Consider the following 13986-nt stretch of genomic DNA (forward strand, 5'->3'; position numbering starts at 1 on the left):
AAATTCCTGAACTTTATACAAATTCAGAAAACACTTTATTCAAAATGACGTGTGCTATATTTTGGAAATGCGAGGCAACTTCCGAAAACAGTTCCGTTGTGTTGTGACTGAGTTTGCAGCATTTCTGAAGTTGTACTGCATTTTGGAACTGTAGCACACGCGTTTCCATTCTAATGAATTTGCTTTTTTTAATTTTTGCATTTTCTGCACAGTGGGTCTTCACACCCACCGTAGAGCTGGACCTGGATACCTCACTTGTCTTGCCAAATGTATTTATTCATCACTAGTCCAACTCTTTATCCTGTAGGTAGTGAGCTCTGCCACTCCTCAGGTCTCCATGGTAACACAGAGTAGTATTGTCTTGCATTTGATGAGTATGTCAGAATTCATGAGATCAGAACTCACTGTAGCCTCTCCCTGAAACCCACCCCCACGCCCCACTTAGTGAAACACACAGAAGCACCAAACAGTTACATCATACACCACACGTAAAGGACAGTACCACATATACAGTCAACCACAATGAGGTGTGACCTCTGTCACAGGCAGCTGGATACAGAAGTGGGTAGTGGACAAGAGCTGCATCATACACAGAATGATCAACTGAGGAAAAAATAGTACTAACAGAAACAGTGTGTGTGTGTGTGTGTGTGTGTGTGTGTGTGTGTGTGCGCAGCAGCATGGGCTGTCCAAGCCTCATGACCAATTGATGAACAAATGAGGAACAAATAACACAAACAGAAATAAACAAGTGAGCACATTTCACACGTAGCACCCAGTGCACCCAGATTAGCAATACATATGTGAGGAGGAAGCAGTGCATGCTGGGAATTCTCACATCTGTAAACTGGTAGCTATGACTATGGTGACAGAATAACTTGGGACTAAATAAGAAAAGTCTTTAAACTGGAGTCACTGGAGTGAATTTCTGCTGCCAGAGTCAGTTAGTGTTTGACTGATTAAACCTTGAAGTTTAGAACTGGATAACTGACACTGAAGAGGATTTGGAGACTGTTTGACAGTCTTCATGAGTGAAAGAAGTAAACATGTCATTCACACACCACTCAGAGAACAGCGCAGCAGCATTTTAAGCTCACGAACCCATAAAGGAAGCATGCACATATGCATGTCTGTGTTTGTGTGTGTGTGTGTTATTTATGTATTGCTAAAGTGCACCAAGTTTAGTAATACATATGTGAGGAGGAAGAAATGCATGCTGGGAAATTGTACTGTCTTTATAGTTTTATTTTTTCTTCTCATTTGTTCATTTTTTATTTGTAAATTTTTCTAAGCATCTAAGATAAGAGGAACAACATAGGAGAACTTGAAGCCCAAACACCCAACAAGAAGAGTGAGAGAGAGAGTGAGTGAATGAGTGTGTGTGTGAGAGAGAGAGAGAGCAGGGCAGGGTGGGGGAGGGGGTGTTTTTGCATCTACAAGTATCACTTTGAACGTACATTTACTGTGTGTGTAGAATTGTCTTTCTCCAAGTCCTTCAGATGTGGATCTGGCCATCCTGCAGCAGCTGTGCATGTTTGTGTGTGTGTGTGTGTGTGTGTGTGTGTGTGTGTGAGTGAGAGAGAGAGATAGTTAGTTATGTATTGTTAAATTGTTAAACAGTGCTCCAAGTTTGCTAGGAGGAAGAGGTGCTTACTGGGAAACTGTACTGTTTTTGTGATATTACAGTTTTTTGCAAGACACAAAAACAGGGACATGTGACACAATAATTGAAACCACTAACTCATGTAGCCCAACTCCTGACCTGTTATACTAAACCAAAAGCACCTTCTCTGATTTACACTCATTTTGTATTTCTAAAACACATTTCTTTTTCCAATACGTTAAACACAATTCTCTATATTGGACACATCATTCAACAGAAATATGTGTGTTTCCTATGGAAAACCCTCAAATGCAATTGATGCATCCATTTATCAATTAACCAAACCCAGTACTCATAGGTGAAGACACTTGACGAATTTTACTAATGACACTTAGAAATCAGAACCTGAGCACTATAAAGAGGCCACAGGCTCGATATCTTGATTGAATATCAATGGAGGTCAGTATTGGAGAGCGAGGATGAGGAAGAGGATGAGCGGAAGGAAGAGCAACCATCACGGATGAGATCTGGGCCACTTTAGTTGACCATGTCGTTAAGCATGGGTTGTGTTTCATGAAAGCTCTAGCCTAATTGGAGTCACTACACTGTAGGAAGTGTCAGCAAGTACTATAGTCAGTGTCCCTGAGCAGCACGGGGGTAAACCATAATAAACCATTTTACTTGTTAAACCATAACAAGTAAAAAACTGTCTTCACAGTGGGAGACAGCTGTCTGGCTAAAACCCTCTGGGAAGTCCTGATAGCTGAGACCTCCTAATGGAAATGGATTTATTTAGTACCAGTCCAACTCTTTAACCTGCAGGTAGTGAGCTCTGCCCCTCCTCTGGTCTCCACAGTAAAATAGAGTAATACCAACTTGTTTGACTGCTAGCTCAATAAGGGATATTATTGGTACGTCAAAATTCATGAGATCAGAATTCTCTTTAGTCTCTCCCCCAAACCCACCCACACTCCCCACTTGGGCAAACACACAGCAGCACCAAACACATACATCACACACCACATGTACAGGACTGTACCACATATTCAATCAACCACAATGAGGTGTGACCTCTGTCACAGGCAGCTGGATACAGAAGTGGGTAGTGGACAAGAACTGCATCATACACAGAATGAGCAAGTGAGGAATAAATAACACAAACAGAAATAAGCAAGTGAGCACATTTCACATACCACACCATAATAAAAAAAACAACATAAATTGTTTTTGTAAATGTATAGACTTATAGGGAAAAATGATGCTTGTAAGAGTCACAATACTCTTTTTCTTAATTTCATCAGTCTTAGTAATGTCCTTACAATTCCTACCTTATGCTGGTCTGAAGTAACTAATTAGCAATTAGCAAGTAATTAGCAGCGGTTCCTCTCTACCGGACCGAACCACAGCGCAGATTTCAGTGCCACTTAACAAATAAAGTCAACAGAATTTACTTTATTTTCCCTTAACCCGGGTGGACAAGACATGTTTGGAGTCCATATTTCGCTCCTTTAGAACAAAAAGCTGCTAACAAACACTGGAAGCCAACAGCAACGATAGCTAATAGGATTTGTAAATAAGTCAGATAGCGAGCTACATGTCCTCAAACCTCATCCAGGTCGCTTCCCGGTGACGTGTTTCTTCACTTGTCTAGTTCACAGTGAGTTATACGACACACCGACTAGTCTGGGAGACATTTATTAACACTTGGATGCGGTTTGACCGGCTTGAGAGAAGTCTGTGGGCATGTATTTATGAAGGCTATATTTGAGCTGCTGTTGACTTACAGTGTTTGTTAGCAACGTTAGCATTTAACAGCTTTTGTTCTAAACTAAAGAGGCAAAATTTGGACTTCAAACATTTCTTGGTGGATAGACAGAATCTGGGGTAAGTGGTGAGCTGCTGCTCTCTGCTGATCTCAGATATAAATACCTTTGTGTAAATGAATGTATGAGGATAACACCTGTAGAGAGAAGGTAACACTCACCATCAGCAGCGTGGAGCACAAGGAGCAGATAAACACACACCTGCATTCTTACTGAGTTACACACACACTACACACAGCTACAGCAGGACTGCTGATACACACCGTACACACTCTTCAATACGGTCTACTGAATGACTTCACAAGAATACTTATAGTGGAGAGGAAGTGTATTCAGATGAAACTGACAAACTAAGCTCAACACAACACACACCAAATATAGAGATGAGGTTTTGTAAGATGTCATGTGGTACGTCCTCTTTCTTCCTTATCAGTCAGTGATCTATCAGATATTCTCACATTGTCAGTGAGGACGGTCTCATTCTTAGTTAAGTGGCTCCGTCCTTTGTCACAGAGAAACGATGTAGAAGCTCAGGGGGTGAGACCCAACATAACTTCCCTCACTGCTGTTTGGTCAGTTCATTTCACTACGACACCCAAAGTACTTCAAAGGCTTATTAATGAAAAAAGTGTAACGCTTCTTACCTGGAGTGAGGAACAGGTGCTACGGGGTAACCGCGATGCGTGGAGTTAACATGGAGTGACACACACTGGTGTGGACAATCTGAAAGACTTTTTTTCTCTCCTGGACCACTTCAAGCCAGGTCACACGGCTACCTTCATTGTATTTACACGTAAAGGAAACAGAGAAGGCGAGCAGAAAGGCGACGGTTCTCCCTTCACACAAACACACACACACACACACTCTCTCAGTTACTCAATTCACATTACCATAAAGCTCCCTCTTAAAGGCGCAGTACAACTGTGTCTGTTACAAGAGCATGTGGAATTACAGCAGCCACAGAACTGGCTACCTGAGACTTTCAAAAAGTTTGAACAGATATTTAAAGGAGCATTTAATTTCAGAGCATTATTTTTTATTTATTTATACATAATGCAGTGCATGAAACATAAGTCAGGGTGTATTTTAATTGCACATGTTCAGTTTGATTAGTGTGGTTCAGTTTCAAATTTGATATGGAATTTGTTTGCAGGAGTAACGTGTTTGTTGGCCAAAAAACTGGTCCTCCTTCTGTAAGAATGTCACTCCACCACTAGAGATGTGAACTCTACTCACACCACAAATGTACTGTTGCTTTCAGACTGGACTGTCCAATTAAAATGAAAGCTAAAATAACCAATTTGACAGTCTATAGACTATTAAATAAATGTCTACAATTATGGACTTAATTCTCCAAATAAAGTGAAAGCTGCACTATGTAGAATGTATGTTGTCCACTACACTATCTGACAGAAACCTTGGCCTCACCATTAAGAAACAATGTCATCGTAAGGACTTACTGTGCCCTGGGCCTACATGGCACTGTGTTTACCGTCCCCTCTGCCCTGGTGGCACAATGTTTACCATGCCCTGGGCCCTGGGTGGTGCTGTGTTTACTGTCAACAAACTCAGGCATCTGAATGGTAATAAAGGATTTGAGTGAGACCTGAATCGGTCTTCATTTGTTTTGACAGACCAATCATAGCAGTCTCTAACACACAAATCAGGGGCAGTTATAACATTAGGTATGTTGGTGATATTTGTCATTGTTTCATACACATATTACTTAAATTATGGAAACTATGTAATTCTAAAACAAATGTGGCAATGTGACAAATATACATTAACCTCGAAACTCTCTGACTTACCTGTGACTCATTTATAAATGAGTTCTTTCAAATCAAAGTGTATTTATATAACGCTTTTTACAACAGATGTTGTCACAAAACAGCTTTACAAATGATCAAGTCCAAGCTCTCAGGGAGCAAGCCAAGGGCAACAGTTCTAGACAAATCTCTCTAGAAGAAGAAATAAGGGGAAGAAACTTTGAGAGGAAGCAAGACTCAAAAGGGGGGCCCATCCTCCTCTGCTCAACAATGGTCACCACAATAATAACAATTTAAAAAGAAAAATAAATGTAACAAATTAAAAAATAAGCAATTAATGTCTAGTCCAACTTTCTAGAGGTCCTGTTCTTGTCCCAAGGTGTGCATTCCCGGTGTGTTGTCTTGTATGTTGATTCACTATGATGATCTGATCACAGCAGTTGGTGCAACATCCAGGCCCTTCTGAGTCTGTCAGCGTTCAAAATCAGATTTATCACCTCTGGTTTGGTGTCAGATAAAGTAATAAGAATCACAGTAACACTGCTTCTAAGCCAGTAAGTGGAGGGGCCATAATTGTAAAAATATGTATACAGTTCTGGTTTGACCATTTGAGCAGTAACTGAGTCAGAAATCAGACTTCAAAATGCTGTTCTCAATTTAAAGAATGTACGATGTATGGTAGCTAGGTCTGACATTGAGGATTTTAGAGGGGATCTCATTTTTTTAAGATGGTGAATTAGAGAGTAAGAATTTTAGTGTATTTGATCTTATAGGATTTAATGTCTGTACTGGATCTGAAAACCCCCTTGTCCTGTAACAGATAACTTTATTATATATCTCTAGGATTAGGTAAAACCATGCATATTAAATGCAATATGTTTTAATCCATTTTATTCTTAGATTTAGTGCTTAGATTTTTGCCAAGACCCAATCCCCTCTCATTTTTCCTCCTACCCCTTGTTTTCAAGTGTCATCTTGCCCCTTGGGACTGAGTTACAAAGGGTAGTGGTTGAAATCTTCCCCCTTGCTTCTGCATCCATTTTATCAATGAATCACAAGGGAGACATTTCACACTCAATTTGGAGTGTGACTCTGAAAATCTTCAGTTTGGAGGGCCATTTAGCACTAACAGTGCACCCTAGCCCTCTATCGGACACCCAACCCCTACTTATGAGCACCGCATATAGAGGGCCAGGGCTAAGTGGTAGGGTCAAGGGGTGAAATGTGATTGGGCCCAAGTGAATGTGTATGAGGCAGAGGAACATGGGAAATAATGATGTTTCTGTGGACCACAATGACTGGATTTAGAACATCTGTGCTAGCTGAGCTGTTTTTAAATAGAAACACACGTGGCCTGAGCGAGCTGTTAGTCGTGGTTTTGGTCCTTGTGGTTTTAACCAGCACTTTTTAGTATTAAGTGTAACGGCTCCTAGCAAAGGCAGAGTCTAATTATAACTGATCACCCAGGCTCTGTTTAACTGGCTTGTCAAATGTCTTTCAAATACATAATAAATAGAATAATACAAATATTTACACTTTATTACAAGAAAAAAGGATTTGTGCTGGAGGGGACAGCCATAGTTTAAAACACCATTCATTACCAAAAAAACAACCCACTCTATTGCTGATTTTATGTATTTATGCTGTATGATGTTTGCTGTATTTATGTATTTTATGTTTATAAAGTGTTATGGCTACACTATAAGTAGTGTATTCAGTTTTTGTCCACCAGTAGACTGGCTGCGTTACATGGCTACTTTAACGGTAAGTCGTCAACAAGGAGGATTTTTCAGCCTTCAGGTGGCTTCTCAAGCCCCGTCTTTCTTCCCCCACAGACACCCCCACACTGAAACCACAAAATGCATGTCTGGTTCACAGCGGCACCAGGGGCCCTGTGGGCTCTGTGAAACTACACAATAAAAAAACAGACCTCAGGTGTTCTCGGGACTCACAAGACACTATATTACTGTGGGGGACTTAGTGAAGTCCTTGTGCACTTCAGCGAAGTACTACTGAGAGAGTTCTGCACTGAGTTCTGGAGTCAGTGTGTGTCCACAGTGGTAGTGGAGTTCTGGGTGTAGAGTTGTCAGTGTGTGCTGGGAGGTTAGTGGTGTTTCCATAGTGACAATGCTACTGAGTTTGTGTATTCTCTTCACTGAAAGTGAGTGTAAAATTCTCTTTTAATGCTGAATTGCATGAAATTGTACATTTATTTGTTAATATAAAAATGTTATTTAAGCAAGCTGACTTTTCAGGGAACTGGAAAAATATTTTACTTAACAAATCATTATTAAATATTTCTGCATATCTTATGATTCCATCTTATGAAGTCTGTGTACTTTTTAATATAGTTAAAATATCATTATATTATATTTTCTGGTATACGTTTCTATAGACTACACTGTAGTAAAGAGTAGAAGACAATTGCATGTTATTGCTTTAGTATGTCTTTGTCTCCATGTGCTTTTGTATGTTTTAGTTTGTAGCTCCTCCCCTGCTCTGCCCCTTGACATGTGTCTCATGTGAGTTTTGTCTCTTATCCCTCCCAGTAATTGTTCCCAGATATTCCCTGTTTGTCTCCTGCTGTCTCACTAATGCTAATGTCTGCAGTCATGGTCAGTGTATGACCCTACTTTCATGTAAATACTTGTGTCATGAAATAACTCAGCTCAGTGAATACATCAAATATAACATACAAGCAGTGTTCTTAATTTTAGTGGTGTGAGAAAAATATGGTTTGTGGACTAAATCGTGGTAGAAATGTATTTGATAAGTGTATGGCATCTTAATGTGAATATGTGCAGTTTTTAAAATCAGTACACATTTTGCTCTCCATACACCTTATGAACACCCCAGAAGAAGGAGGAGACTGTTCTGGTCTGAGAGCTCAGGATGTCTGATGTCTGCTGTGGTTTCATTTCTCACAGTTCCAAGCAGTGGGCAGTGGGTACCAGAGCAGAATCTAAAGCCCATTTTAGACCAGAAGTGACAACCGTGCTGCTTCTGCACCTCTGCAGCTAAGCTGTGGTCACACACTCACAAGCTCAATTTTGTTCTAGTCTATTTCTTGCCTTATACCATGACAGGCTTACTTTACAGATATTCACCATTTAGCAAACAGTTGTTAAACAGCTTTTGACAGCTTTAACAACAAAAAGAACAAAGTAACAAAGAGAAAAGGAGAGAAAATGTTTCTACTTCCTGTGATAACTGTTGGGTTGTGATGACATTGTACTGTCTACATCCAAAGTGGTCTTTACTTTTGGTGACTCCTTTAGTGGTTCTGTGTCAGTGGGTGGATTTCACAGCTTCAATTAAGTAGTTTTTTTCTCAATAGTATGAAAACTACAACATGATCATAGACTGCTGCAGTCCACCTGTACTTTATGAATAATATGAATATCAGACCATCCTCATATTTACCTGATTAAATGATCAATGTTTATTTTGATCAGCATGTAGTCTAGAGCTCTTCCTGTCTGATCTGTCTAATATTTGCTAAGCTACACATTCAGTTTGGCCCTCTGATCACTAAGTGCAGGTGTGAAATGATGTGACCAAACAGTGCTGAGGGGGATCACTGTGTAGCACTACTTCTTACTGCAGGATCACTTTACTGAGGATGGGGACTGAACACTGGGCAGCTCAGGAGGAAGTGATGACACTAGAAATACACTGTTTCACTGTTAGATTTAGTCTGGATGTGAAAGAGAAAGAAGTGGAGGAATAATTTATTTTGCACTTGAACACACTTCCCCTGTACTGTGGAGATTAGTGGGTGGAGAATTTCTGTGGAGTTCTACTGAGAGAGTTGTAGAGTTCCAGGTCATAGTTGTGTGGTGATTCCCACAGGCAGACTGTGGTCTGGGCTGCAGTTTTTGGCGCGTTCAGTACACTGTAGTTTTGTAGAGTGTATAAAATGTGTAGCAGCGTTACTGCTGGAGCTGTGTGTAGTGTGTTGTGGAATGCAGCTGTGTTTTTATCTGCAGATGTGTCTTTACTTCCTTTTTGGTAATGATGTGCAGACGAAGTCCTGTGAAGCGTTTGAGGTTCTTCCTTATTGTACTGCTAAAGGATTCGAAGCTTTGGAGCATTGAAAGCTGGTGACAAAACAGCGACACCTGGTGGTTTTCAGAAATTATAGCTGCTTTAGATTCAAAACTGCACAGCATTGTCAACAATACAACACTCCACCGCCTTCATGTCATTAAAAAAAAATGGATGATCAGTGGTGACAAAACAGCGACACCTGGTGGTTCTCAGAAATTACTGCAGCCATTGATTCAAAACTGCGCAGCACTATGAACTATACAACACTCCATCATCAAAAAAATGATGATCAGTAATAATGTTTAGTAATTAAATTCTGCAATAATTTGTTTAAAATAATTGTTTCCCTTTTTATGTGAAAACATAGTACAAAACTATACTGGGAGACAACAGGTTGACGTTATGAAACATTTACCCTCCCTTTTGGGTTCTATAATTTGCACATTTCCAATTTTTAGTAAAAAGATAAAGCTTCCAAGTTATAGGACAGTGCCAAACTTATGAAACAGTCTCAACCTCATCCTGTTTATCTGTGATATTTGAAGCTTCAAACAAGATTAGTCACATGTTATTAGTAACTTTAGTGGTAATGTTAGTGGTAATAGTAACTTTAGTGGGAAGGGAGAGGGAGAGAAGGAAGGAGGGAGAGCGAGAGAGAGAGAGAGAGGGAGGCAGAGACAATCTATAATCAATATAATCATACATTTACATCCTATATCTTGATGGTCATGCATACATCATACCAACATCTATTGGGAAATCTCTTAGTGATTTCCAGTACCATCATCAGTTGGCTGGTACCATCAGTACCATCACGTGACTGGACCTGGAGCAATTAAGTATGTCATATATAATAGTTAAGTATTTCATATATAATAATAATTAATTATGTCATATGTAATAATAACCATTTTACATGTACATGTGCAGCCATGTTTAATAGTGAAGGCCTTTATCTCGTGTGTTTCTGCAGGTTGCATGTTGATAGGGAATCTGAGGACAGACGACATCACTGCATACACAGGAGACTCAGTACTGCTGCCCTGCTCCTGTACTGACCCACACGCCAAACCTGAGAGTTTCACCTGGGAGAAATACAACACAAACAGTAAAACATGGGACGTGATCACCAGTGAGAGTGAACAGTACAGCAACAGAGTTCAGCTGGGTACTGCTCACTCTCCAGGAAATCTCTCTCTACTCATATCACACCTGACTGAAGAGGATGAGGGAGACTACAGGTGTTATATGAACCAGTGGAACTATAAAGACATCAGACTCGCCATTAAAGGTAAAACACTCTTTTTGATCCAAATCCAACTGCAAATGATAAATCCAGGTTTAAGGTTTTCTTATGTATCCACACTAGCAAAGTCTTGGTTGTCTGAGTTACTTGTAGACTTTCTGCTGTCATATTTGTTGTTGTGCTGTCATCTGTGCACATTACCAGTAACGTTTAGTTCAGTGATGGTCAAATACTCCTTTAATTGTAACAAATATCTTGTGCAGTTCAAGTAAGAATTTCTCAGGTTTTTAACACACATGCTTCTTTGTTTTGGTTTTTCTGTTCCGACCCCTCGTTTGGTTTTCCTGTCACTGTTTTCATCTTTGTCTAGTTTGCATTCGTTAATCTTTGTATAAATATCCCTTGTTTTATCGTCTTGGTTGTGGGTATCTGAATGTGCGCTCTCTCGTATTCCCGTGAGTTTATTGTTGTTTGGTAACGTTATTAGCCTGCTCGTTATTCTAGCGTTTACTGTTTAACTTCCTTCTTGGTAATGATGTGCAGACGAAGTCCTGTGAAGCGTTTGAGGTTCTTCCTTATTGTACTGCTAAATGATTCGAACCGTTGGAGCATTGAAATCTGGTGACAAAACAGCGACACCTAGTGGTGTTCAGAAATTATAGCAGCAAAAGATTCAAAACTGCGCAGCATTATAAACAATACAACACTGCACCGCCTTCATATGTCATTAAAAAAAATGGATGATCAGTAATGATGTTTAGTAATTAAATTCTGAAATAATTTGTGTAAAATCATTGTTTCCCTTTTATGTAAAAACAACAGGTTCGCGTTATGAAATGTTTACTCTCACTTTTGACTTCTATAATTAGCACATTTCCAATTTTTTTTAGTAAAAAGATAAAGCTTCCAAGTTATAGGACACTGCCAAACTTATGAAACAGTCTCACCCTCATCCTGTGCTTCAGTGACGTCTGAAGCGCCGACCATCATTAGTCACGTGTTGTTAGTAACTTTAGTGGTAATATTAATGGTAATATTAACTTTAGTGGTAATAGTAACTGATACAAGCTTCGGTACATTGTGTGATATGAACTTCGATGACTTAGTATCAAATGTTACATCACAATTTTATTGTTTCTGCACAGTTCCTGTATCGTTTTTCTCCCTTTTTGGTGTTCCATTTAGTCAGTGCTTAGTTTGCATCATTTTGTTAATTTTGCCGTTGTGTCCACCTGTTTTGCAAATGAAGAACTTTCATTTACATGCGTCAAGTCCTGTCTGCCTCTGCCTCTGCGTTACATTATTGTGTTGAAAACTGCACAGTGTGCAAATCAGTAATGTTGGTGGACCAGCTGGATCAAAATCACTAATGTGTTCTTATTTTAGATTTTTGATTTAAAACATCTAAAATAAGAAGCAAGGCTTTGCTATGACAAGTTGCAAATGGGCGTAAACAAACAGTCATAAAAGTTTATTTAGTCAATGTTGATGTTAGCTTGACATTACAAGTGACATATTTGGAGCTTCTGTTACTGTAATTATTTACCCCTGTCCCACTTACCTACAACCAAAGGCAGAGGTGCAGGCAAAGGTTTAATGCACATAAAACTACAAAATGTATCTGATTCCAAATTATTCCTGTAATTACAATTTATATTCTGAAGAGAATGCTCTACTGCATTGTCTAACGTGTTATGACAATATACATAACCACCTTTCTAAAATTCCTGTCTTAATACATCCTGCTTTGTCAGCGGTTCTGTCAACCTAACATAGGATTTGACCTACTAAACTTATAGTGCAGAGATTGGATACTTTACAGGAAACTGGTGTCAGCACTCTACATATATAGAAAAATATAGCTGGCTCTTCACTCGGCCTCAATCCACCAGTGCAGAGAATTTTGACTAGACCTTTGGATTTCCTCTCTCTTAATAAATTATCAGTGATTAACATCATCTGCGAGTGTCTGGACTCCATCAGTCTCATTACAAATACTACACGGAGAGCCGAGCTTCATGAGTTCAATGTAGCAAGGGGTTAATTACCATAATAGAAGAGAAGTAGATACACAATAGAATAGAATAGATATTATAATGAAACCAATTAGAATAAAATAGATATTATAATGAAACTCTGTAAATAAGTTACAGAAATGTGGCACAGAAAATACTTTCTAAATGTTACCTAAGTGCCAGATTGAGAGAAAGAAAACATGGACATTAAAGAAGGTGAAGTGGGTGGCCAGGCCAGGAACAGTAGAACATGTCTGCTGGGGCATCCAAGCAGAAAAAAGAGAGAGAGAAGGAGAGACAGAAAGAGAATGTGACTGAGAGAGAGCATGACAGAGAGAGAGAGGGAGAGAGAGAGAGAGCACAAGCCCAAGGGAGAGATTTCTCCAAATGTACGTCTTCAGTCCACCAACTCTGCTCCAGCTCCACTCTCAGCTCTGCTCCAGCATTAACTCCATATGGTTCAGAATTTCTTTAGTCTTATCTTGATTGATCAATAGCAGAGTTTGTACAACACTGACTAATCAAAGAGTGACCACATACGAGCAGCATCCCTGTCATAGCACATCCGAGAGGAACCCACAGCTGGTAGAGTGATTTACTGTCCTGAATAACAATTGATGAATAACAATATCTCTGCAAGAGACCACAGATGACCACAGCAGTTGGGGCAAACAAGAACAAGACTTCATAATCGAGAGTTTGGCGTACACATATCAATATGTTATGATTTTCTTGGTTGAAATGACATAATATGCCATGACAAATGACGTTGTAGCTCAGTCTCTCATATAGCTCACATATCTCAGCTACCTGTATGAGGGCATTATGGAATTTGTAGTTCATGAAGCATTTATGTCCAAAATCTTGTAATTTTGCTCTTTTTTTATATTAATTTTGTAGCTGGTTGGGTTGAGGCTTTAAATTAGAATTTTCTGGAATGTCTATGGAAATACTGACCAATATGCTTCCAGATCCAAGACTGTTGAATAAATGTGTGATCACTGTTCTCCCTCTGACATATCCTGCCTGCTAAGGCATCTTATTTAGGTTCAATTTAAAGGCAGCATCAGACACTAAATCTGCAGTATAAATAATCTTTCACACCGAACACGAGAAAAATCTGCCTGGTGAAAAACCTCATTCACTTGAAGAGGCAAGAGCTTTACTTGCTTCTTTCTGAAAGAAAAGCAGCTGCTATTCTTATACTAATTATTAGAACAATGTCACAAGTAGTGTTAGCTGTTTTCTGAAGGACTACGTTCCCCAAAATTACACAATACCAAGACCGCCCATAATCCCCTCATGATGGGATTGGAAATCTAATTAGAATGGGAATCTAACTGGATCATTTCTGTTACTCAGACCTTTGCCTGTACAGACAACACCAGACCCCTCACTAGACACACAGACAAACTCAGTGAGATCAGGTGGAAAACTGAACAAACATCAGCACTTCAAGAATCTGTAGCATTTGTTGTATGTG

The sequence above is a fragment of the Electrophorus electricus genome, chromosome 2 (assembly GCF_041902795.1).
Source record: "Electrophorus electricus isolate QZ-2024a chromosome 2, ASM4190279v1, whole genome shotgun sequence".
In the NCBI taxonomy this organism is placed as follows: domain Eukaryota; kingdom Metazoa; phylum Chordata; class Actinopteri; order Gymnotiformes; family Gymnotidae; genus Electrophorus; species Electrophorus electricus.